The sequence below is a fragment of the Pseudophryne corroboree genome, chromosome 4 (assembly GCF_028390025.1).
Source record: "Pseudophryne corroboree isolate aPseCor3 chromosome 4, aPseCor3.hap2, whole genome shotgun sequence".
In the NCBI taxonomy this organism is placed as follows: Eukaryota; Metazoa; Chordata; class Amphibia; order Anura; family Myobatrachidae; genus Pseudophryne; species Pseudophryne corroboree.
The window spans coordinates 507,963,289-507,989,221 of record NC_086447.1 but is presented as its reverse complement, the minus strand read 5'-3'; the positions used below and the strand labels follow the sequence as shown (position 1 = coordinate 507,989,221).

At 45.6% G+C, this 25,933-nt stretch overlaps 1 protein-coding gene and 1 pseudogene across 1 annotated transcript in view; one reads left to right on the top strand and one right to left on the bottom strand.

The window, feature by feature from the left end:
• The window catches only part of LOC134909871 (amine sulfotransferase-like), a 91,126-nt gene that overhangs the window by 9,795 nt on the left and 55,398 nt on the right, over positions 1-25,933 (bottom strand). The gene's annotated exons all lie outside the window — the stretch shown is intronic.
• Positions 1,928-2,046, top strand: LOC134911930 (5S ribosomal RNA; annotated as a pseudogene).

The window sequence follows — 25,933 nt, the reverse complement described above, 5'->3', positions numbered from 1 at the left end:
TGTGAGCTACACTCTGGATCTTCTGTTATAGGGGGGAATGATGATCTTTCTGTTGGGGAGGGGGCTATTCCATGCTAAGGGGAAGTAATGGGAGCGAGGTACAGGTGTGAGACATGGAAGGTGGGAGTGAGGTGCAAGGGAGATGGAAGGTTGGAGTGAGGTACAGGTGTGAGAATCGGAAGGTGGGAGTGATGTGCAGGGGAGGTGAAAGGTGGGAGCAAGGTACAGGTAGAAGCATGGTGCAGGGCAGATGGAAGGTGGGAGTGAGGTACAGGTGGGAGCAAGGTACAGGGGAGATGGAAGGTGTAAGCAAGATACAGGTGTGAGAGATGGAAGGTGGAAGAGAGGTACTCTGCCAGAGGTCACGTGTATTAGCAAACACACATGCCCTGGCACGCAAATGATCTATCCAGGTCGTACTATGCTCCAGTGCCCTCCTTAAGGGTATTCCACCCCTAAATATGCAGCATTGGAAGGGAGGCGGAACTCTGGAGACTATGGGGGTCATTCCGAGTTGATCGTAGCTGTGATAAATTTAGCACAGCTACGATCGTCAACTCAGACATGCGGGGGGACGCCCAGCACAGGGCTAGTCCGCCCCGCATGTCAGTGCCGCCCCCCCCCCCCGCACAAATACAAAAGCATCGCACAGAGATGATGCCTTTGTATTTAAGGAGTAACTCCCGGCCAGCTGCAGAGTTGCTCGTTGCTCCCGCTGGCCGCAACAGCTGCGTGACACGTCACGCAGCCGCCGCGGCCCACCCCCCCAACAGTCCGGCCACGCCTGCGTTGGCCAGACTGCTCCCCCTAAACAACGGCTTAACGCAGCCGTTCAGCCCCCTCCCGCCTAGTGACCGCCTCTGTCTCAGAGGCAATCGCTAGGTAACGAAAGCTGCCATGCGCCGGCGCACTGCGGTGCCGGCACATGCGCAGTTCCGACCCTATCGCTGCGCTGCGACAAACTGCAGTGAGCGATCGGGTCGGAATGACCCCCTATAAACAGGTAAATCTCACCAAAACGTGTTTATTCTGTCTTTTTTTTTCTGCTCACCAAAACGTGTTTATTCTGTCAACGTAACGTTTCGGGGATCCTTCCCCTTCCTCGAACCGCGGACATCGGCTCCACAGCTCCAGGCTCAGCACACCCTCTCCCTGGCTGGAATACCTCTTCCTACAATTGCGGGACACTTCAGGCCTTACACTGCCCACCAATGCTTACAGGCAAAAAAGGTTTGAGCCGCACATTGTGAGGTATTTTTTTCGTCTTCCACCCTGGGGGGGGATTCCTTCATAGGCACATTATAACATATATCCACTGTGTCCATACAATTCAGGGGCACAGTGGGAGGCAGCATTCATCTCATATGTAGATTAAATAACTGCATTCAGCTGTGAATACTTTTGTGCCTAATACAAGGGTGTCTGTTCTCCCCCTTTTTTTCATTTTTTCAAATAATAATTTTGTTATTCATTTTTCTTCTTTATATATGATTTTCAGTGCAAATAACACCATTTGTTTATTGTGCAAAACGGCCTCCCCATATGTATTCTGAATTAATACCAAGTGATATCTGACCATAGGAACATTCAGCATTTGCAAAAAATAAGGGGATCATTCCCTGTCGAATTACTATATTTATATGATTAGTTCCAGTACAAAAATACAACTGTCTGATATTCAGTCATAGGAACATCCAATATATGCTTTAAGAGTATACATCCTTTGCTCTCTGTATAAATGTGATACAACAATAGCATTTTTTATGGGGGCAACAAACACCCATCAGAATACGGGGAGGTTTTTTCCAATACACTGAATCATTAATACTATACTAAGGGGATTATTCCATGTCAGACTATCATATCTTTAAAATCTGTCAGGGATAACCGCACACTGGAATTGATTGCACATGTTGGAGATTTACTCACCTACGGTCAAACCGCACTGAGTATACCCAATCTCGTCTGATCTTGGAAGCCATACACTGCAGGGCCTGGTCAGTACCCGGTTGGGAGACCACCAGGGAATACTAGGTACCGTAGGTATTTTACTCTCATACCATTTGAGTCTTTCCAGCTATTTGTGCAGTCCCAGACATTTAATTAATTAATTTTTCCCTAATATCCATTTTTGATATTCTGACATGGGATAGCTGAACCCAATGGAGCAGGTCTACTCCTACAAAGATTCTTTCAATCCATTATTGGAGCAACTTTTTGGATCATTAAGGGAGTAAACATAATTTCGCCTTTCTATATATTTTCATCGCCCCAAAATTTGTTAGCAATTATTTATATTTGCTTTCTCCCTTTTATCAAGTATATCTTAATAAAAGTTAAGTATTAATTTACTCATATTTTCATAATTCATCACCTTTATAATATTTTTTTCTAAGTGTGCCCTGGAAAAGGCATATAGCTGCTTTTGTCTTTTGCTCTTTCTTAAGACCACCCTTTTTCATAATACACAGCAAACAAGTGCACATATTTATAGTAACAAACATAAGTGTAACTTACCCCACCCCCCTTGTGACCCTTCCAGCATTTCTTCCATGGCCTCTGCATGCCAGACTCCCTGTGCACGGCACTTCCGGTCACAGTATAATCTCATTTTAGTGAGATTTTAATTTGTGTATAGTCTCCAGAGCGCCGCCTCCCCCCAAATGATAGCTATATATATATATATATATATATCATGTCATATTAATACTCTATGTCTTTATTTACACTTACCTGATATGAACCATTAAAGTGTATGTATATACACAATAGTGGCCAGTGACTGAGGGAACATTCTAGCAACTCCTCTCACTCCTAGCTGTCAATTACCCAGTGGGGTGATCACCAGTGGGAGGGGCTTGAGATGGGGTGATTGCCTGTGAGAGAGGTCTATCACCAAGACATATCACCCACAGTGAGATGGGGTAATTGCCAGTGGGAGGGTCTATCACCCAGACCTATCACCCAGTGTGAGATAGGGTGATTGCCAGTGGGCGGATTCTTACCTCACTGCAGGGTATAAAAGAGCTGTCAGTTACAGCTGACAGTCTGGTGATCTCTTCCTCTAGTGCTTGCCTCCCCTGTGACCTGGCTGCAGCGGTGCAAGTATGCGGGTGGGTACGGCGTACCCTTAAGAATTTCGCCGTGGGTACGCCGTACCCACTCCGACGGGCCGCCGCTTGCTACCGCCGATGTGAGGGGAGGAGAGCGCAGCCTGCGCCTCTCCTGCCCTCAGTGTCTTCGTTCAAATCAGCGCCGCCCGTGAGCCAATCAGAGCTCGCGGAGCTTTGATTGGCTCACGGATCGGTGCTGAATATTGAACTCACCCGCCGGAGACTGAGGGGAAGGAGAGGCGCAGGCTGCGCTCTCCTCCCCTCACACATGGGAGACAACACAACAGCAGCAGCAGTGAGCTGGGGAAGGGGGGGGAGGCAGCACTGTGGGGGGCAATGTATATCTGGCACTGTGGGGGGCAATGTATACCTGGCACTGTGGGGGGCAATGTATATCTGGCACTGTGGGGGGCAATGTATATCTGGCACTGTGGGGGGCATTCGTGTATCTGGCACTGTGGGGGGCATTCGTGTATCTGGCACTGTGGGGCATTCGTGTATCTGGCACTGTGGGGCATTCGTGTATCTGGCACTGTGGGGCAACGTGTATCTGGCACTGTGGGGCAATGTGTATCTGGCACAGTGGGGGTCATATGTGTATTTGCCCCTCCCCCATATGTGTATCACGCCCACATTTTCATTGACCATGCCCCATATGGCATTTGGCCACACCCATTTTTGGCGCATGCGCACACAGTACCTGTAAGACATTTTTTCTACTTGCACCACTGCCTGGCTGCCGTAGCTGTAAACATCTGAACAGGAAACATGCAGGCAGGGAGAGAGGGGGTAAAGCCAGAGAGGGAGCTGGGAAGCAGCCGGAGCCACAGCTGCCAGTCTGTAGTCCCCCTGTGCCTCCCCGCTCATATTGCTGCTGCTGTAGAGCTGTTAACGGGCACCAGCAGTGGGGGAGTGGTGCCAGGATGGATGCTGATACTGGCTGCCTGAATAGAGGTGACAGGCAAGCAATTACGGCAGAGAGTGTCCCAGTACTGCCAGCCAGACAGCTGCAGTGAAAGCAGGAGAGAGTCGCATGAGGACAGTGGCAGCTGTGTGGAGGGCACACCACCTCATGACATACACCCTAAGGGAGGGCAGCAGGACCAGCAGAAGCCAGAATCTAAGTGCCTGGGTCTCCCTCTCATCGGAGCCAGCATCAGCCAGCTGAGTGAGAAGTAGGGGGAGTGGCCATTGCAGCTGACTGTTAGGAGATTTAGCCGTATGGTGAGAATTATATTACATGAAAATGCACAACACTCTCACACCCACAGCAGTAGATCCAAGGCATAGTCAGGAGGCAGAGTTTCCACTCAGTAGACTTACCTAAGGCTGCCTTATTATTAGATAGAACTGGGAGCAGAGTTATAAACTTTGGTGAATGTCTACAGCTTACTGGAGTAGGGCTAAGGTTGGCCCCTTATTAACAGGGCAAAACTGATAGACTATGGTTACCCTATGAGTATACAGCCCAACATGTATCCAGAAACACTGAAGGAACTGACTTTATTTTGTGACAGTATGTAATTTATCCTATTGCATTTGGCCAGTAACCAAGCATAGGATCCAACAAGGCCATTTTGTGGTCAGAGGTGAAGTTACCTAATTTTCATTAGCAAAGCTAACATAAGGAGCAATTGGTTTCCTCGTTAGTTACAGTGCCTTACTAAAGTATTCACCCTCCTTTGCATTTGTCATGTTTTGTTGCCTCACAACCTGGAATTAAAATGGATTGTTTGAAGGTTTGCATCATTTCATTCACATTTTATTTTTATTGTGAAGCAAACAACAAATAGGGTAAAATAAGAGAAATCTTCAGCGTGCTTAACTATTCACCCACCTAAAGTCAGTACTTTGTAGAGCCACCTTTTGCAGCAATTACAGCTGCAAGTCGCTTTGGATAAGTCTTTATGAGCTGGCCACATCTAGCCACACTGATTTTTGCCCATTCCTCAAGGCAAAACTGCTCCAGCTCCTTCATGTTGGATGGTTTCCGCTTGTGAAAAACAATCTTTAAGTCTGACCACAGATTCTCAATTGGATTGAGATGTGGGCTTTGACTAGGCCATTCCAAACATTTAAATGTTTCCCCTTAAACCACTCGAGTGTTGTTTTATCAGTATGCTTTGGGTCATTGTCTTGCTGGAAGGTGAACCTCCATCCTAGTCTCAAATCACAGGAAGACTGAAACAGGTTTTGCTCAAGAATATCCCTGTATTTAACACCATCCATCTTTCTCTCAACTCGAAATAGTTTCCAAGTCCCTGATGCTGAAAAACATCCCCACAGCATGATGCTGTCACCATGTTTCACTGTGGGGATGATGTTCTTGGGGTGATTGGATGTGTTCGGTTTGCGCCAGACATAGTTTTTTCCTTGGTGGCTGAAAAGTTAAATTTTAGTCTCATCTGACCAGAGAACCTTCCTCCATACATGTGGGGAGTCGTCCACATGCCTTTTGGCAAACTAAAAATGTGCCTTCTTATTTTTAACACTAAGTAATGGCTTTTTTCTGGCCACTCTTCCATAAAGCCCAGCTCTATGGAGTGTACGGCTTATTGTGGTCACATGTGCAGACACACCAGTATCTGCTGTGGAACTCTGCAGCTCCTTCAGGGTTACCTTTGGTCTCTGTGCTGCCTCTCTGATTAATACCCTCCTTGCCTGGACTGTGGGTTTTGGTAGCCGGCCCTCTCTTGGCAGGTTTGTTGTGGTACCATATAGAAAAACAGAACCCAGACGCGCTGTCACAGCTGCCAGTGAGGGATTGTCAGTCCCAAAGTGACAAAAAATGTGCAAAATGTGATTAAAATGGCGCTATGTGTTTCTCCAATATAAATAGACAACTGTGGATAGATTAATAAAATATGTAATTTATTAACTAAACAACACATATGACATATAAAAGGATTAATCCAATAAAAACATAGATCAGGGCATAAATTGAGCTGAGAATGAATTGTCTTAGCTGCTAGTGAGTGTCCAAAAAGGATCCCGGACTGATAATGTTTATAGTTCCCTGGGGAAATAGGATTTAAATACAGCTGGTGTTACCCATGGCGATGGAGACTTCCAGAAGCTTGAAAATTGACAGCAAGCAAGCTGTGACATTTGTAATGAAGCTGGGTCTCTCCAATCGGTGCTGTGTAGTGTAGTCCCTCAGAGAAGATTTCCAAATGCAAGGATAAAAAGTCCATATCAGGATCCTTTAGGCGCAGGGCACAAATGGTGATGGCAGCTTGACACTTAACGCGTTTCCCTAGGCTCGGTCACCTAGCTTCGTCAGATGTGGTACCATGTTCTTTCCAATTGAAGATGATGGATTTGATGGTGCTCCTGGGGATCATCTAAGATTTGGATATTTTTTTATAAAAGGAAAGAAAAGACTCTGTGTTGGAGCACTCTTAACTTGAAAAATTAATAGACAATAAAATTTAACTTGTATTCAGATTTATATAAAATTGGGTGTGACAGACAATAAATAACAATAAACAGTAAATACGGCCTAGGTGAAGATTACATTTTGTAGCGACAGGAGTGGCCTATATGTTTATACAACAAAATTTATTAAATGGCTTTCTACTCCCCTTGTGGTATCCCGTGTGGAGGTCTTGGTACTGTTAATTCCTTTTCTTGTATAAATGATATCATAAAAGGGTAATTTGTTGCCTTGTGTGGTGTTTATTCGCCCTCTGTCTTTATGTTTGAAAGAGGTGTCACAATAGTCTTTTTAATTCAGCAGATTGTTCAAAAGTTATTATCTGCTAGGTACTATGTGTAAGAAAGAAGTTTTGTAGTAAAAAAATATTGCTACATTAGTGTGAAATGATAATAAAGAATGACAAATATGATGAATATACCAGTGTGTAGCTGCCCACTTGTTCCTGGGCTGCTCATATAAAATCACCGCCCCCTTGTTTTTTCAAGTGCAGAAATAGAAGTATTTAATAGGCATGCATAAGGAGATAGGGAGAAAAGGAGCTCTTCCTTCTGCTGTTCAGCGAGTATGTTTACTGCACCTGGTATTCCTTGGCAGTCTCCCAAACAAGTACTAACCAGGCCTGCCAGAGATTTGCTTCCAAGATCAGACAGAATTAGGCGTATCCTATGGAGTTTGGCAGTAAACTGATGAATAAGAGAGTACTTGTTCCTTATGAAAGGAAAGTGTACTTCTGCTGTCCAGGGAAACCCTCGCACTTGTTTGTCTCTACTAAATAGAGACAAACCCTGGATGAGAGAGCACATGTGCACAGATGTGCGTAGATAGTGCCAAATGAGAGTGTGGTAGGAATGGTTCCGGTATGAATGGTCGACCATGTTATGGTCGACAGTCATTAGGTCGACCGCTATTGGTCGACATTGGCATGGTCGGCATGGACAAAAGGTCGACATTTTTGTTCAGACCAGCCAGCAGCTGGCTCTATTTAGATCCTGGTTAGAGTTGTATGCAGGGTCAAACGCAGGATTTCTAGGGGGGGGGGGGGGTTTCCATGTATATATAAACTGCAAACAACGACGTGTATATGTATGTATGTATATATATATATATATATATATATATATAGGCAATAGCAAATTAGGTCATGTGACTACTGGATTTGATTTTTCATTTAATTAATGTCTTGTGTATTATTTATATTTTGATTTTATCTGAGCACAGACACCCCCTCACCCCAGTACTCCCCACTCCACAGTCAGAAGTCACAGGCAGCACAATCCCCCCTCCCTCCTCCATAGTCAGAAAACACAGGCACAGGCAGCATAATCCTTCCCCCCCCCCTCCATAGTCAAAAACACAGGCAGCACAATCCCCCCTCCCTCCTCCATAGACAGAAACACAGGCAGCATCAATGACTCGGCCAGCATAATTAAAGACTACCGGCGCCCGCCCAGCGACCCTCAGCACTTGTGAAACAGACCTAGCTGCTGCCGAGTTTGTGTGTGTGGGAAGACAGTCCGACGAGTCCGTCCATCGCCGCTTCCTACCCTGCTCCTCACCGCTCTCTCCGGAGCTCCCGCAGCATAAGCAGCCGCCTCCGTTACGCATACTACACACTGAGATGTTAGAACTGGGAGCTGACCCCTGGCTGCATGTAGGGGAAGCAGCCCCTCCCGGGCTGTTCATGCGTGCTGCTTGAGAGAGCGGTGAGGAGCAGGGTAGACAGCGGCGATGGACGAACTCGTCGGACTGTCTTCACAAGAGTTTCACAAGAGTTTCACAAGAGGGTCACTGGGCGGGCGCCGGTAGTCTTTTTTTGTATTAAAAAAAAAAAGTCAGTTGCGCGATACATCGTCGGTCAGGGGAGGTTTCTAGGTAATCGGAAACCCCCCCTGCGTGCGCGTATGGTATGTACTGTCTTACAAGATGAACGGATGTGAATTCATATGCCTTCTTTGAATACCAGAGAGCCACATATGTATACTAAATGGTATAAGTGGAATTGTTGCAAGCAACTTTTAGTCTGCTGATTTTTCACACTGATGGTATTACAGTATAATTTTTTTTATAACTATCTGTGTTTGGACCAGTCAGCAGCTGGCTCTATTTAGATCTTTGTTAGTGTTGTGTGCACTGTTTGACAAGATGAATGGATGTGAACTCACATGCCATCTTGAATACCAGAGAACCGCATACCTATACTAACCGGTGTAAGTGGAATATTGCAAGCAAGTTTTAGTCTGCTAAATTTTGTACTGACAGTAGAACGTGCAATATATATTAGAGATGGGCAGCGGGCATTTTTCATGTTTTGTGTTTTGGTTTTAGATTCGGTTCCGCGGTCGTGTTTTGGATTCGGACGCATTTTGGCAAAACCACCCTTTCGGATTTTTGTCGGATTCGGATGCGTTTTGGATTCTGGTGTTTTTTTCAAAAAACCTCATAAACAGCTTAAATCATAGAATTTGGGGGTAATTTTGATCCTATTGTATTATTAACCTCAATAACCATAATTTCCACTCAGTTCCAGTCTATTCTGAACACCTCACAATATTATTTTTAGTCCTAAAATTTGCACTGAGGTCGCTGAATGACTAAGCTAAGTGACCCAAGTGGGCGGCACAAACACCTGGCGCATCTAGGAGAGGCACTGCAGTGTCAGGCAAGATGGCACTTAAAAAAATAGTCCCCAAACAGCACATGATGCAGAGATAAATAAAAAAGAGGTGCAAGATGGAATTGTCCTTGGGCCCTCCCACCCACCCTTATGTTGTATAAACAGCACATGCACACTTTAACAAACCAATCATTTCAGCGACAGGGTCTGCCATACGACTGTGGCTGAAATGACTGGTTGGTTTGGGCCCCCACCAAAAAAGAAGCAATCAATCTCTCCTTCCACAAACTGGCTCTACAGAGGCAAGATGTCCACCTCTTCCTCATCGTCCGATTCCTCACCCCTTTCACTGTGTACATCCTCCTCCTCACAGAGTATTAATTCGTTCCCACTGGAATCCACCATCACAGATCCCTGTGTACTGAGGAGGCAATTGCTGGTAAATGTCTCCACAGAGGAATTTATAATTCATTTTGATGAACATCATCTTCTCCACATTTTCTGGAAGTAACCTCCTACGCCGATCGCTGACAAGATGACCGGCTGCACTAAACACTCTTTCGGAGTACACATTGGAGGGGGGGCAACTTAGTAAAATAAAGCCAGTTTGTGCAAGGGCCTCCAAATTGCCTCTTTTTCCTGCAAGTATATGTACGGACTGTCTGATATGCCTACAGTGATGCTGTCACTCATATCATCCTCCACCATTCTTTCAATGGTGACAGAATCATATGCAGTGACAGTAGACGACATGTCAGTAATCGTTGGCAGGTCCTTCAGTCTGGACCAGATGTCAGCACTTGCTCCTGACTGCCCTGCATCACCGCCAGCGGGTGGTTTTGGAAATTTTATCCTTTTCCTGGCAGCTCCAGTGGCAGTAGAAAATGAAGGAGGAGCTGTTGGCGGGTCACGTTCCGCTTTACTTGACAATTGTCTCACCAGCAGGTCTTTGAACATCTGCAGACTTCTGTCTGCCGGAAAGAGAGATACAACGTAGGCTTTAAACCTAGGCTCGAGCGCGGTGGCCAAAATGTAGTGCTCTGATTTCAACAGATTGGCCACCCCTGAATTCTGGTTAAGCGAATGAAGGGCTCCATCCACAAGTCCCACATGCCTAGCGGAATCGCCCCGTTTTAGCTCCTCCTTCAATATCTCCAGCCACTTCTGCAAAAGCTTGATGAGGTGAATGACCTGACTTAGGCTGGCAGTGTCTGAACTGACTTCACATGTGGCAAGTTCAAAGGGTTGGAGAACCTTGCACAACATGGAAATCATTCTCCACTGCGCTTGAGTCAGGTGCATTCCCCCTTCTTTGCCTATATCGTAGGCAGATGTATAGACTTGAATGGCCTTTTGCTGCTCCTCCATCCTCTGAAGCATATAGAGGGTTGAATTCCACCTCGTTACCACCTCTTGCTTCAGCTGATAGCAGGGCATGTTCATGAGTGTTTTCTGGCACTCCAGTCTTCGACACACGGTGGCTGAATGCCGAAAGTGGCCCGCAATTTTTCGGGCCACCAACAGCATCTCCTGCATGCCCCTGTCATTTTTCAAAAAATTATGCACCACCAAATTCATTGTATGTGCAAAACATGGGACGTGCTGGAATTTGCCCACATGTAATGCACGCACAATATTGGTGGCGTTGTCTGATATCACAAATCCCCAGGAGAGTCCAATTGGGGTAAGCCAATCTGCGATGATGTTCCTCAGTTTCCGTAGGAGGTTGTCAGCTGTGTGCCTCTTATGGAAAGCGGTGATACAAAGTGTAGCCTGCTTAGGAACGAGTTGGTGTTTGCAAGATGCTGCTACTGGTGCCGTCACCGTTGTTGCTGCGGGAGGCAATACATCTACCCAGTGGGCTGTCACAGTCATATAGTCCTTAGTCTGCCCTGCTCCACTTGTCCACATGTCCGTGGTTAAGTGGACAGTGGGTACAACTGCATTTTTTAGGACACTGGTGACTCTTTTTCTGATGTCTGTGTACATTCTCGGTATCGCCTGCCTAGAGAAGTGGAACCTAGATGGGATTTGGTACCGGGGGTACACTACCTCAAGCAATTCTCTAAGTCCCTGTGAACTAATGGTGGATACCAGATGCACGTCTATTACCAACATAGTTGTCAAGGCCTGAGTTATTCAACAGGATGACTGCTGTGATATTTCATCTTCCTCGCAAAGGACTGTTGGACAGTCAATTGCTAACTGGAAGTAGTACAAGTGGTCTTCCGACTTCCCCTCTGGGATGACGATCGACTCCCAGCAGCAACAACAGCAGCGCCAGCAGCAACAGCAGCAGTAGGCATTACACTCAAGGATCCATCGTAGGAATCCCAGTTATGAGAGGACTCGTCAGACTTGCCAGTGACATGGCCTGCAGGACTATTGGCGTTCCTGTCTAAGGAGGAAATTGACATTGAGGGAGTTGGTGGTGTGGTTTGCAGGAGCTTGGGTACAAGAGGAAGAAGGGATTTAGTAGTCAGTGGACTGCTTCCGCTGTCACCCAAAGTTTTTGAACTTGTCAATGACTTCTGATGAATGCGCTCCAGGTGACGTATAAGGGAAGCTGTTCCTAGGTGGTAAACGTCTTTACCCCTACTTATTACAGCTTGACAAAGGCAACACACGGCTTGACACCTGTTTTACGCATTTCTGTTGAAATAATTCCACACCGAAGAGGTGATTTTTTTTGTATTTTGACCAGGCATGTCAATGGCCTTATTCATCCCACGGACCACAGATGTCTCCCCGGGTGCCTGACTTAAACAAACCACCTCACCATCAGAATCCTCCTCGTCAATTTCCTCCTCAGCGCCAGCAACACCCATATACTCATCCTGGTGTACTTCAACAGTGATATCTACAATTTGAATATCAGGAACTGGACTGTGGGAGCTCCTTCCAGCACTGGCAGGGGGCATGCAAATGGTGATAGGAGCCACCTCTTCCCGTCCAGTGTTGGAAAGGTCAGGCATCGCACCCGCCGACACATTTGGACTCTCCTTGGGGATTTGAGATTTAGAACGCACAATTCTTTGCTGTGCTTTTGCCAGCTTAACTCTTTTCTTTTTTATAGCGGGAGGATGAGTGCTTCCATCGTCATGTGAAGCTGAACCACTAGTCATGAGGAACATAGGAGAGGGCCTTAGCCGTTCCTTGCCACTCCGTGTCGTAAATGGCATATTGGCAAGCAAGATTACGCTTCTCCAGACGATTTTTATTTAGATTTTTGGGTCATTTTAATTAACTTTTGCTTTTTGGATTTTACATGCTCTCTACTATGACATTGGGCATCGGCCTTGGCAGACGACGTTGATGGCATTGAATCGCCTCTGCCATGACTAGTGACAGCAGCTTCAGCATTAGGTGGAAGTGGATCTTGATCTTTCCCTATTTTACCCTCCAAATTTTTGTTCTCCATTTTTTAATGTGTGGAATTATATGCCAGTAATATATCTGGAATTAGATGGCGGTAATAACTGGAATTAGATACCACTAGATAGATACCAGATACCACTGTAACTGGAATGATGATGACCTATGCACAGTGACAGGACACTACCACAGCACCCTACAACAGCAAGATGCAGCACAAGACACTGTACTAGTATTAGTAATGTAGTATTACTGAGCACCACAAGACACTGAGCACTGATTATACTGAGCACTGATGATACTGAGCACTGATGAAACTCAGCACTGATGATACTGAGCACTGGTGATACTGAGCACTAATACTGAGCACTGATGATACTGAGCACTGATGATACTGAGCACTGATTATACTGAGCACTGATGATACTGAGCACTGATGATACTGAGCACTGCTACTGAGCACTGATACTGAGCACTGATGATACTGAGCACTGATTATACTGAGCACTGATGACACTGAGCATTGATGATACTGACACTGATACTGAGCACCAGATACCACTGTAACTGGAATGATGATGACCTGTGCACAGTGACAGGACACTACCACAGCACCCTACATCAGCAAGATGCAGCACAAGACACTGTACTAGTATTAGTAATGTACTGAGCACTGATGATACTGAGCACTGATGATACTGAGCACTGATGATACTGAGCACTGATACGGAGCACTGATGATACTACGGAGAACTGACACTGAGCAGCACAATGCAGCACAAGACACTGTACTAGTATTACTGAGCAGCACAAAAGCACTCTGGAATTGTCACCCGACCAGATACCACTGTGACTGGAATGATGATGAACGATACACAGTCACAGGACACTACTACCACAGCACCCTACAGCAGCAAGATGCAGCAGAAGAGAGACACTGTACTAGTAACTATTACTGAGCAGCACAAAAGCACTCTGGAATTGTCACCGCCCCATATACCACTGTGACTGGAATGATGATGAAAGATACACAGTCACAGGACACTACTACCACAGCACCCTACAGCAGCAAGATGCAGCACAAGAGAGACACTGTACTAGTATTACTGAGCAGCAATAAGCACTGATACTGAGCACTGATATTAAGATTTGCCACTGAGAGAATGTAGCCACGTCTTCTCTGTACCCTCTACAATGCACGAGTGAAAATGGCGGCGACGCGCTGCTCTTTATATGGAATCCGAATCTCGTGAGAATCTGACAGCCGGATGATGACGTTTTGCCTCGTTCGGGTTTACCGAGTCAGGCGGGAACAACCAAGCCTGCCTTGGACCCATGTAAAACACGTGGAGATCGGGGGGTGTGTTCGGTTCTCGGAGAACCGAACCCGCTCATCTCTAATATATATCCAACACAGTATTTGGGACGCATCATTTTTACACTCAAGTTTCGTCTATAACCATGTAATCTTTTCTATACACCCATATTGGATTCTCTAACCCATATTGGATTCTCTTAGTATCCAGTCCACACCTTGCACAGCAAGCTTTGACTTGCAGATAATGTTTTATTGCAGACAATTCCTTTTTTCTTTTACTCTTGTGCAGAAATGGATCCCCCTAAAAGGGCACCCAATTCCTACCACACTCTCATTTGGCACTATCTATGCACATCTGTGCACGTGTGCTCTCTCATCCAGGATATGTCTCTATTTAGTAGAGACAAACATGTGCGAGGGTTTCCCTGGACAGTAGAAGTACATTCCTTTCATAAGGAACAAGTACTCACTCATTCAGCAGTTTACTGCCAAACTCCATAGGATACTCCTAATCTTGTCTGATCTTGGAAGCAAATCTTTGGCAGGCCTGGTTAGAACTTGTTTGGGAGATTGCCAAGGAATACCAGGTGCAGTAAACATACTCATAGTAACATAGTAACATAGTATCTAAGGTTGAAAAAAGACAATTTGTCCATTGAGTTCAACCTATTTGTGGTCTCCTATGCAGGATTATTTGGCATAAAATTTTGACTGATGCTGATGTCTGCCGTTACGTTTTATCCCTCTTTTTTATAATAACTATAGTGCGTGACTATGCACCATAACCCTGGCTATCCTTATCTATTAGGAATTTATCTAATACATTCTTAAAGGTGTTGACTGAGTCCGCCATTACAACTCCCTCAGGCAGGGAATTCCAAACACGTATCGTCCTTACCGTGAAAAAGCCTTTACGCCGTATTGTGCGGAATCTCATCTCCTCTCACCTGAGCGAGTGTCCACGAGTTCTCTGTGTTGATCTAACCAAAAACAGGTCCTGCGCAAGATCTGTGTATTGTCCCCTTATATATTAGTAGATGTTGATCATGTCCCCTCTTAATCTCCTCTTTTCCAGTATAAACATGCCTAGCCTTGCAAGCCTTTCCTCGTATTCCAGTGTCTCCATGCCCTTAATTAGTTTGGTCGCCCGCCTGAACAGCAGAAGGAAGAGCTCCTTTTCTCCCTATCTCCTTATGCATGCCTATTAAATACTTCTATTTCTACACATGAAAAAACAAGGGGGCGGTGATTTTATATGAGCAGCCCAGTAACAAATGGGAATCTAAACACTGGTATATTCATCATATTTGTCATTCTTTATAATCATTCCACACTAATGTAGCAATATTTTTTTACTACAAAACTTCTTTCTTTTACATAGTACCTAGCAGATTATAAACTTTTGAATAATCTGCTGAATTAAAAAGCCTATGGTGACACCTCTGTCAAACATAAAGACAGAGGGCGAATAAACACCCCACAAGGCAACAAATTACCCTTTTATGATATCATTTATACAAGAAAAGGAATTAACAGTACCAAGACCTCCACACGGGATACCACAAGGGGAGTAGAAAGCAGTTTAATACATTTTGTTTTTGTAAACATATAGGCCACTCCTGTCGCTACAAAATTTAATCTTCACCTAAGCCGTATTTACTGTTTATTGTTATTTATTGTCTGTCACACCCAATTTTATATAAATCTTAATAAAAGTTAAATTTTATCGTCTATTAATTTTTCAAGTTAAGAGTCTTTCTTTTTTCATGTAGTTTCTAATGACTCTGGGAGCACCACCGACCTTATATTAACACATAGTTTAATAGTCGGTTTCAGACACAAACCCCTTAACAGGGTCTTGTCTGTACTTTCTAAACAGTGCGGAACAATCCCTTTCTTTACTAATATTTTTTTATAACCCAACCCTGACTTGTACTTCTCAACAACTTTGTCCCTGACTTATTTGGAGAGATCCTTGGTCTTCATGGTGTGATGCCTCTTGCTTAGTGGTGTTGCAGCCTCTGAGGCCTTTCAGAAAAGGTGTGTTTATACTGACAGATGATGTGACACTTAGGCCCTCATTCCGAGTTGTTCGCTCGCTAGCTGCTTTTAGCAGCATTGCACACGCTAAGCCGCCGCCCTCTGGGAGTGTATCTTAGCTTAGCAGAATTGCGAACGAAAGATTTGCAGAATTGTGAATAGAAATTTCTTAGCAGTTTCTGAGTAGCTCCAGACTTACTCAGCCATTGCGATCAGTTCAGTCAGTTTCGTTCCTGGTTTGACAAACACACCCAGCGTTCGCCCAGACACTCCCCCGTTTCTTCAGACACTTGCGCGTTTTTCCCAGAAACGCCAGCGTTTTTTCACACACACGCCCAGAAAACGGCCAGTTTCCGCCCAGAAACACCCACTTCCTGTCAATCATACTACGATCACCAGAACGATGAAAAATCCTTGTTATGCCGTGATTAAAATACCTAACTTTTGTGTAAAATAACTAACCGCATGCGCTTTGCGAACCTTGCGCATGCGCAGTAAGCAACTAATCGCAATATAGCGAAAATCGGCAACGAGCGAACAACTCGGAATGACCACCTTAGTTTGCAAACAGGTGGACTTCATTTCACTAATTATGTGACTTCTGAAGGTAATTGGTTGCACTAGAACTTTTGAGGGGGAATACATATGCACATGCCAATTTTCACATTTTTATTTATAAAAATAATTTTTTTATATAAATTTTTCTCATTTCACTTCACCAGTTACAGTAGACTATTTTTTGCATATCTATCACATAAAATTCACATAATCAAAAAAAGTTAAATTACAGGATGTAATGAAACAAAATAGGTAAAAAGCCAAAGGTTGTAAATACTTTAGCAAGGCACTGTACATCAGCTAAATGGAACTAAAATAACAGGTCAGCGTTGATAACTACGAATAGTAGTCCATTAATGGCCTTTTATTTCCAAGTACTGTAGAGACTATGGTTTATGTTGGAGTGGACCTAAATAGAGACTCACTTATAGGTGGAAAAACTGACATCCATGTAACAGAATATTACATGTTAGGGCGTTTCTCCCTGATGCATGGGACAACTACAAAAATTCAAATGACATACGTCTCCAAAATACCATGACTTTATTGGGTCTTAAGTTACAGGGTAAGGCATTGCTACTAAGCAACTAAGGGGGTAATTCCAAGTTGATCGCAGCAGGAAATTTTTTAGCAGTTGGGCAAAACCATGTGCACTGCAGGGGGGCAGATACAACATTTGCAGAGAGAGTTAGATTTGGGTGTGGTGTGTTCAATCTGCAATCTAAATTGCAGTGTAAAAATAAAGCAGACAGTATTTACCCTGCACAGAAACAAAAGAACCCACCCAAATCTAACTCTCTCTGCAAATGTTATATCTGCCCCCCCTGCAGTGCACATGGTTTTGCCCAACTGCTAAAAAAATTTCCTGCTGCGATCAACTTGGAATTACCCCCTAAGTTTTCATATAAGAACAATTTCTTAATAAACCAGTTTAAAATGAAAAATAAATTAAAAGCGTGTGATGCACTGGACTTTATGTTCACTTTCTGGAGAACCATCCATTATAGTTAACACCTACTGTTAGTCGTTTGACCTGCCAAGGATATGAATATATCTATATCTACAGTAAATCAGGACCAGAGGTGGATTGGCACACTGGGACGCCAAACCAGCTCCCCCATAGGCCATTGTAGGGCCGGGCCGTCAGTCAGCACTGACAGCTTTGCCTTTCAGGACTGCCTGACGCCCTGAGGCTTCCTCCGGCCACAAGCATTTTCCCTCCACGCAGCCACAGCAGCCAGGCAAGTCTTTATAAAATGAAAGGGACAGCTGTGTCCTGTCTACACCATGATGTGCCAAATATATATATATATATATATATATATATAGTGGCAGTCCAGTCCGGATGCTATGCCACCCCGGGTGTTTGCAGGATAGGGTACAACAGTTCGTGTGCTTGGGCTAAGGCGACCTGGGTTTAGGACTGGACGAAGAAGAAGCCCCAGGGAGGTGTTGCAACACAGCAGGTTGTCTCTTTAATGTTGTGTCAAAGATTATCTGCCAATTATAGTGTTGTATTGCTGTTGATACACAGAAATACCCTGCAATTTCATACATGAGATCCCATCCATGCAGGTCCGGTCCAGGTATTAGAGCAAGAGCTCCCAGCAATCAGGCACATCTGTGCCACACTTTTATAAAGCTCGTTAGGGCAAGGGCTCAGGGCTCCTGATGCCAACAAGTGGCCAGGCGATAGAGGGTGGGTCAGTCAGTTAGAGACAGGGAGCCTGAGATTGTGTATATGCTGTTTGTGAACTGGTGACTAATTAAGGTTCCCATTGAAACTTGCTGTGAAAAGTCTGTTTACTATACTGTGGAAGTAAAGGACTGCTTTTCTTTCATACAACTGTGTCAGCGTCTTGTCTGGTGGAAGGTTGCGTGTTACAAATTGGTGCTCAAACAGGGACCCTCTGCTGGATGCTCCAAGCACAGCAGTAACCCAGCGGCTTCAGGAGCCGCCGAGCCGTGACAGTCTCCACAGACTCTGCAAACTTCCTCTGGTCAGGTTAGTAACCAGCCAGGGTGTGTGTGTGTCAATTAGTTAAAAAAAAAAAAAAGTTTGTTTTTTTGTGTTTTTTTTTTATTATTTTGAATTGTGGTTTGGTGGTGTATGTTAAGGGATGCAAGATTCATATATCGTGCATCCGTCCCGTCCACCATGGAGGAGTTGTTGAGGGCCCTAACTAATGTGGCTGCGGGGCAACAATCCCAGATGCAGCTTCTCCAAACACAAGTACAGGCTCAGCAGGAAACCCTGTGCCTGATTCGTGACGAAGTTGGTCTCTTGTGACAGTATCACCAGGAGCCTAGGCCGTTGCAAAAGATGTGTCCCTTAGACAATGTAGTAGCCTACCTGGGGACCATTGAGCGCGCAGCTGCACGCCTGGGATGGCCAGAGGATAGTTGGGTGAATAAGCTGGCCCCATATTTGACGGGGGATCTCCAGAAAATGTACCATGACCTCCCAGCAGAGCAGGCACCTACCTATTTGCAGCTTAAAGCTGCCATACTGGGTTGCATCGGCGTAATCAGGGCCTGCAAAGCCCAGAGGGCGTTGGACCATGACAGAGAATTTTCGAATCCAGCTGGCTGAACTTCTAAAAATGGTGAGGTCTTGGCTTCAGGCGGAAAAGAATACGGCTGCCCAAGTGGTGGAGACCATAGCCAAATACCACTGTGTGCGGGTCTTAGACAGAGGCATGCAGAGGTGGGTTCTCCAGGCTGACCCTCAAAATATGGAGGACCTAGCCACCGCAATGGAGAGATATGCTGTGCTGGGGAAAATGGCCAAGCCCTTAGACCGTGAGACTCGACCAGTCCCAAGACCCCGGACCCGTCAAACTCCAGAAGCAGGGGCCCGGACCAATCCAGTGATGGTCCGGGCCCCTGTTCCCCGCACTCTGCTATGAGTGCAGGGAACATGGCCACATCCAAAAGGACTGTACCAAACAATCTGAGCCTATGGAGTGTGGAGCAGGGAAATCAGGGCAACCAGCCTACAGCTGTGTCGGAAGCAAGGGTCCGTCTGTGCCCTCCCGATTCCAGGTGACCCTCCAGGTAGCAGCATGTCCAATTCAGGCGCTTGTCGATACCAGGAGTGAATTGTCAATTATCTCTGCAGGGTCGGTCCCTGAATGCACCAACCAGGTCCTACCTGCGGCTGAGGTGCTCTGCGTCCATGGTGCCACTCGCAAGTACCCCAGTGTGCGGTTTCCAGTACAACATCGGGGGCGGATAATCCAGCTGGTGGCAGCCGTCACCCCACGCTCACCCTATCCTTTGATCTTGTGGCGAGATTTCCCTGGCCTATCGGAACTGTTGGCGTTTCAACTCGAGGAGCAGCCTTCCTCTCCCAGCTTCGTGGCTCAAAGGTTGAGTAAGTCCTCAGAAACCGAGTGTGTGTTTGTGGAGTCGGTACGTCTACGGCAGAAGAGCCGACCGATCCGGAAGAGGCAAGTGATGAAAGGACATTAAGAACTGTCATGTCGAGTCAGGATTTCGGACGAGACCAGCAGGAAGACCCGAACCTCGCGAATGCTTTCCAGAACATTTCTACTTATAATGGGAAGATGTATTCGCCCTTACCCAGGAGGGCAGCCCTTATTTCATAGTAGAGAAGGATTTACTATATCGGGTTGTCGAGGAACGGGGCAAGAAAGTTGAGCAGCTTATAGTACCACGGGTCCATCAGGCTCTGGTCCTGGGTGCTGCCCATTCACAGTTGTGGGGAGGACATTTGGGGGAGGAGAAAACTCTGCAGAGGATACAGCAGTGGTTTTTCTGGCCAGGAATCCAAGCGTCAGTAGCAAAGTACTGTCAGGAGTGTCCCATCTGCCAGCGTACCGCACGAAAGCCCCAATGCAGAGCTCCCCTCATCCCTCTTCCGGTAATTTCCATTCTCTTTGAAAGGATTGAGATGGATATTGTGGGGCCAGTAGAAAAATCAGCAAGGGGACTTCAGTATATCTCAGTCCTCCTTGATTATGCCACACGATACCCTGAAGCCATCTCTCTAAGAAATATGAAGACAGCAACCATTGCCAAAGAACTATTGCTGATCTTCTCCCACCTGGGCATACCCAAGGAGGTCCTCACTGACCAGGGGACCCCCTTCATGTCCCGGCTGATGAGCGACTTATATCGGCTGCTGGGGGTTAAGAAGATTCGCACCTCAGTGTATCATCCCCAGACTGATGGCTCAGTGGAGTGTTTTAACCACACACTCAAGCAGATGCTCAGGAGGGCAGTCGCCCAGGACATAAGGGATTGTGACCAGCTCCTACCTTTTCTGATGTTTGCCATCCGAGAGGTTCCCTAGTCATCTACGGGCTTCAGCCCCTTTGAGTTGTTGTACGGCAGACAGTCCCGGGGAATCCTGGACCTCCTAAAGGAGGGATGGGAAGAACAGATGTCCCCGGAACCAAATGTAGTACAGTTCATTCACCAGCTCTACGGGAGGTTCCAGCAGATAGCTCCATTGGTCAGGGACCATATGACTTAGGCCCAGTCTAGGCATAAACGTCATTATGATGTCCCAGCTGAGAAACAGAGTTTTAACCCTGGAGACAAGGTCTTGGTCCTGGTACCCACAGTGGAGGGCAAGCTTTATGCCCATTGGCAAGGGCCATATACAGTGCTTGAGGCTCTGGGACCAGTGACTTATCGTGTGAGCCAACCAGGAAAGCGAAAGCTTACACAGATCCATCATATAAATCTGCTGAAGCCTTGGAAGGAAAGCTCAGAGACAGCAACTGCAAGAGTGGCCAAGATCTCGGCATGCGCATTCCCAATTGACAGATTGCTCGAAGAGGTCATGACGCATCAAGCTCAAGACATGGTCAGGAGAAATTTAGATGTCGTTTTGGCGATTCCAGGGAGAACAGAGATCATCGAGCATGATATCATTACTCCTTCGGGGGTAGTGGTCAATCTGCGGTCATACCGGATACCCGAGGCAAAGAGGGACGCAGTATGCAAGGAAGTGGAGAACATGTTACACCTGGGGGTTATTGAAGAGTCCACCAGCGGGTGGAATAACCCCATAGTGCTGGTTCCCAAGCCGTCCGGAGCAATACGGTTCTGCAACGACTTCCGCCTGTTGAACCAAGTATCTAAATTCGATGCCTATCCCGTGCCATGTGTTGATGAGATGATTGAGCAACTGGCCCAAAGCCAATACTTCTCCGCTCTTGACCTTACTAAAGGCTATTGGCAGATCACTGAGGCTGCCAAGGCGAAAATGTCTTTTTCCACCCCAGATGGCCTGTTTCAGTATCGAGTCTTGACATTTGGTCTTCACGGGGCCCCGGCCATGTTCCAGTGGGCTATGAATAAGCTCCTCCTGCCCCATGGAAAGTACGCAGCCGCATACCTAGATCACATTGTTATCTTCAACGTGACTGGGAGTCTCATCTGGCCAAAGTGGAAGCCGTATTAAAGTCTCTGCACTTCCACTGCCTCACGGCCAACCCAGAGAAGTGTGCAATAGGTATGTCACAGGCTAAGTACTTGGGGTATGTGGTGGGCTGGGGCCAAATCAAACCTCAGGTCAATAAGGTGGAGGCAGTTGCTGCCTGGCCAAGGCCTGAGAGGAAAACACAACTCAAGGCTTTTTTAGGCCTGGTGGGATATTACCGCAAGTTTATCCTGAACTTTGCCACCAGAGCAGCCCCGTTCACTAATTGCTTGAAAAAGCAAAGTCCAGACAAGTTGGGTGGACATTCCAGGTACATAAGGCCTGGAAGGATTTAAAAAGTGCCCTGTGTAAAGCACCAGTGTTGATAGCCCTGGACTTCGGTAAAAGGTTCATCCTGCAGACGGATGCATCAGGAACAGGCCTCAGAGCAGTCTTGTCTGAGGAGGTAGGTGGGGAAGACAAACCAGTCCTCTACCTCAGCAAGAAACTACTGCCTAGGGAACAGCGATATGCCACGGTAGAGCAGGAATGCCTGGCTGTCAAGTGGGCAGTAGAGACTCTGAATTACTATCTCCTGGGATGGGAGTTCACCTTAATCACTGCTCACGCTCCACTCCAATGGATGTGCCTAAATAAGGAAACCAACGCCCGGGTAACACGGTGGTTCCTTGACCTCCAGCCATACCGCTTCAAGGTCCAGCACAGAGTAGGAGGATTACAGGGTAACGCGGATGCCATTTTACGGAAGTTACTCTCCTCAATAGGTGCAGAGCACTGTGGGGTGAAGCTAGAGGGTGGGAGGAGGACTCGGAGAGAGAACGACCCGAAAAGGGGTACGCCTGCTGATATTGGCGAGCAGGTATGTGCGCCAAAGAAGGACTCAGCTTCACCTATAGGCTCGAAGCTTAGGGGGAGGATATGTGGCAGTCCAGTCCGTTTGCCACCCCGGTGTTTGCAGGATAGGGCACAACAGTTCAGATGCCCGGGCTAAGGCGACCTGGGTTTAGGACTGGACCTAGAGGAAGCCCCAGGGAGGTGTTGGAACACAGCAGGTTGTCTCTTTAATGTTGTGTCAAAGATTATCTGGCAGTTGGAAATTATAGTATTGTATTGCTGTTGATACACAGAAATACCCTGCAATTGCATACATGAGATCCCATCTATGTAGATCCGGTGCAGGTATTGGAGCACTTCTATAAAGCTCGTTAGGGCAAGGGCTCCTGATGCCAACAAGTGGCCAGGCGATAGAGGGCGGGCCAGTGGGTTAGAGACAGGGAGCCTGAGATTGTGTATATGCTGTTTGTGAACTGGTGCCTAATTAAGGTACCCATTGAAACTTGCTGTGAAAAGTTTGTTTACTACTGTATGCTGTGGAAGTAAACTGTGTCAGCGTCTTGTCTAGTGGAAGGTCGCATGTTACAATATATCTATATATAAAAATACTGTGTATATATATATATATATATATATATATATATATATATATAGTGTGTGTGTGTGTGTGTGTATATATATATATATATATATATATTTATATATATATATATAAATACACAGTCCCAGGTCTCCACTCCATCATTATCAAACAATTACTGCTGGTGCCCTCGCTATTTCAGCTCCGTGGCGCAGCACTCAGCATTTTTTCAAAGAAAGATTACAGACGCTGTAGTCAAAATCTTTCTTTGGAAAAATGCTCAGTGCCGTGCCACCGAGCTGCTATATATGTATATATATATATTTGTTAGTGGCAGCACTCACCGAACTTACACTGCTCTGCTGCAGATATATATATATATATATATATATATATATATATGTATAAGTGTATATCGTGCTCTACCTGGTGCAATGTGTAAAACATGCTCTACCTGGCGCAAAGTGTATAACATGCTCTGTGTATAATGTGCTTTACGTTGTGCAATGTGTATAATGTGCTCTGCCTGGTGTAAAGTGTAGAACGTGCTCTATCTGTCCGAATATGTATAATGTGCTCTACCTGGCGCAGTGTGTATAAGAGCTTCTACCTGGTGCAATGGGGGTAGTTCCAAGTTGATCGCAGCAGGATTTTTGATAGCAATTGGGCAAAACCATGTGCACTGCAGGGGGGGCAGATATAACATGTGCAGAAAGAGTTAGATTTGGGTGGGTTATACAGGTTGAGTCTCCCTTATCCAAAATGCTTGGGACCAGAGGTATTTTGGATATGGGATTTTTCCGTATTTTGGAATAATTGCATACCATAATGAGATATCATGGTGATGGGACCTAAATCTAAGCACAGAATACATTTATGTTTCATATACACCTTATACACACAGTCTGAAGGTCATTTAATACAATATTTTTTATAACTTTGTGCATTAAACAAAGTGTGTGTACATTCACACAATTCATTTATGTTTCATATACACCTTATACACACAGCCTGCAGTTCATTTAATACAATATTTTTTAATAACTTTGTGTATTAAACAAAGTTTGTGTACATTGAGCCATCAAAAAACAAAGGTTTCACTATCTCACTCTCACTCAAAAAAGTCCGTATTTCGGAATATTCCGTATTTCGGAATATTTGGATATGGGATACTCAACCTGTATTGTTTCTGTGCAGGGTAAATACTGGCTGCTTTATTTTTACACTGCAAATTAGATTGCAGATTGAACACACCACACCCAAATCTAATGCTCTCTGCACATGTTATATCTGCCTCCCCTGCAGTGCACATGGTTTTGCCCAGTTGCTATCAAAAATCCTCCTGCGATCAACTTGGAATTACCCCCAATGTGTATAAACAGCTCTAATGTGTGGTGTAATGTGAATTGGCACTATTGTGTGGCCACGCCCATTCCCCACTAAGCCACGCCCCTAAAAAATTTGCCACATGCCTGCGACGCGCACTTTCTATGCATGCATGTCAGCGGACCTTCTGAGCAGTAATCACTCCCACTTGACAGACTACACCCCCTCAATGGACCCCCACCCCTAGTAGGGCTGCTTCCATCAATTTCCCGGGCTGGTTTTCGATCCCAAACCGCCCCTTATCAGGACAACCATCTATGCTTGGGACCACTTACAAGAAGTACATCTAAAGGGCCCCATAGTGCACCACCAGAAATATACTGCAGTGTAATAATATACAATAGTAGCCCTGGCTAACTAATATTATTGTTTATATGTTTAGTATTGTAACTTGAAATATAATACTGTTTGCTATATTCAAGTATGGTAGACATTAATACAATGATTACTTGCATGTCTATATGGATTATTTATATAAGGATGCATCGTTGTCTTTTTGATATTAATAGGAAATTTAATATTCACTAAATGATATTATACTTACCCTTTGCGCTGTATTATTGTGAAGACTTCCCAGATGGGAACATATATTAGGAGGATGCAGGTAAATGTAAAGGTGGTTGGCGTGAAATTGATTAAGTTCATTCAAATGTTCTAGAGCTGTGACCCATGGGTTTTCCCAAATTAGGCCCATGAATACTTTCCAATACTTGGGTGGAAGCCCATTGTTAATTATTGGGTAGCTCCCCACAGAATAGCGAAAGAATAGTGAAAGTTACATAATGATTACATATTTTACAACTTTATTGTTTTAAATCAGATAGAATATAGTAAAAACATATATTACCATCTTACTGGTTGGAGCGGCTGCGGCGGCAGGGAGCTGCTGGCTGCGGGTCCTTCTGGACGGATGTGCAGCTGCCAAGGGTCGGGGTCCGAGGGTCTGGAGAGCCGGGCGCTGCGGCGGGGATCGCTGCGGTAAGGTCCTCTAGTGGTGACACAGTATAGTGTGTCAGAGACAGAAGCTGGCTAAAGCTGTGTGCTAACAGCTAAGTATGTCTCCTGTGCTGGGGGCAGCCATGTTGGAGACCAGAGTATTACCAATGAAGTTCCCAATCTGTGTCCAGCCAATCCTGCGTGATCTCCCCTTACAAAAGGGGGCTAGCTCAGAGGGAGAGTGCCAGTGCTTCATGTTACCTCCTTGTGAAAGGTTCTCCAGCTCTATGCTCCCAGGTTACTTCTGGTTCCCTGGTCCTGGTT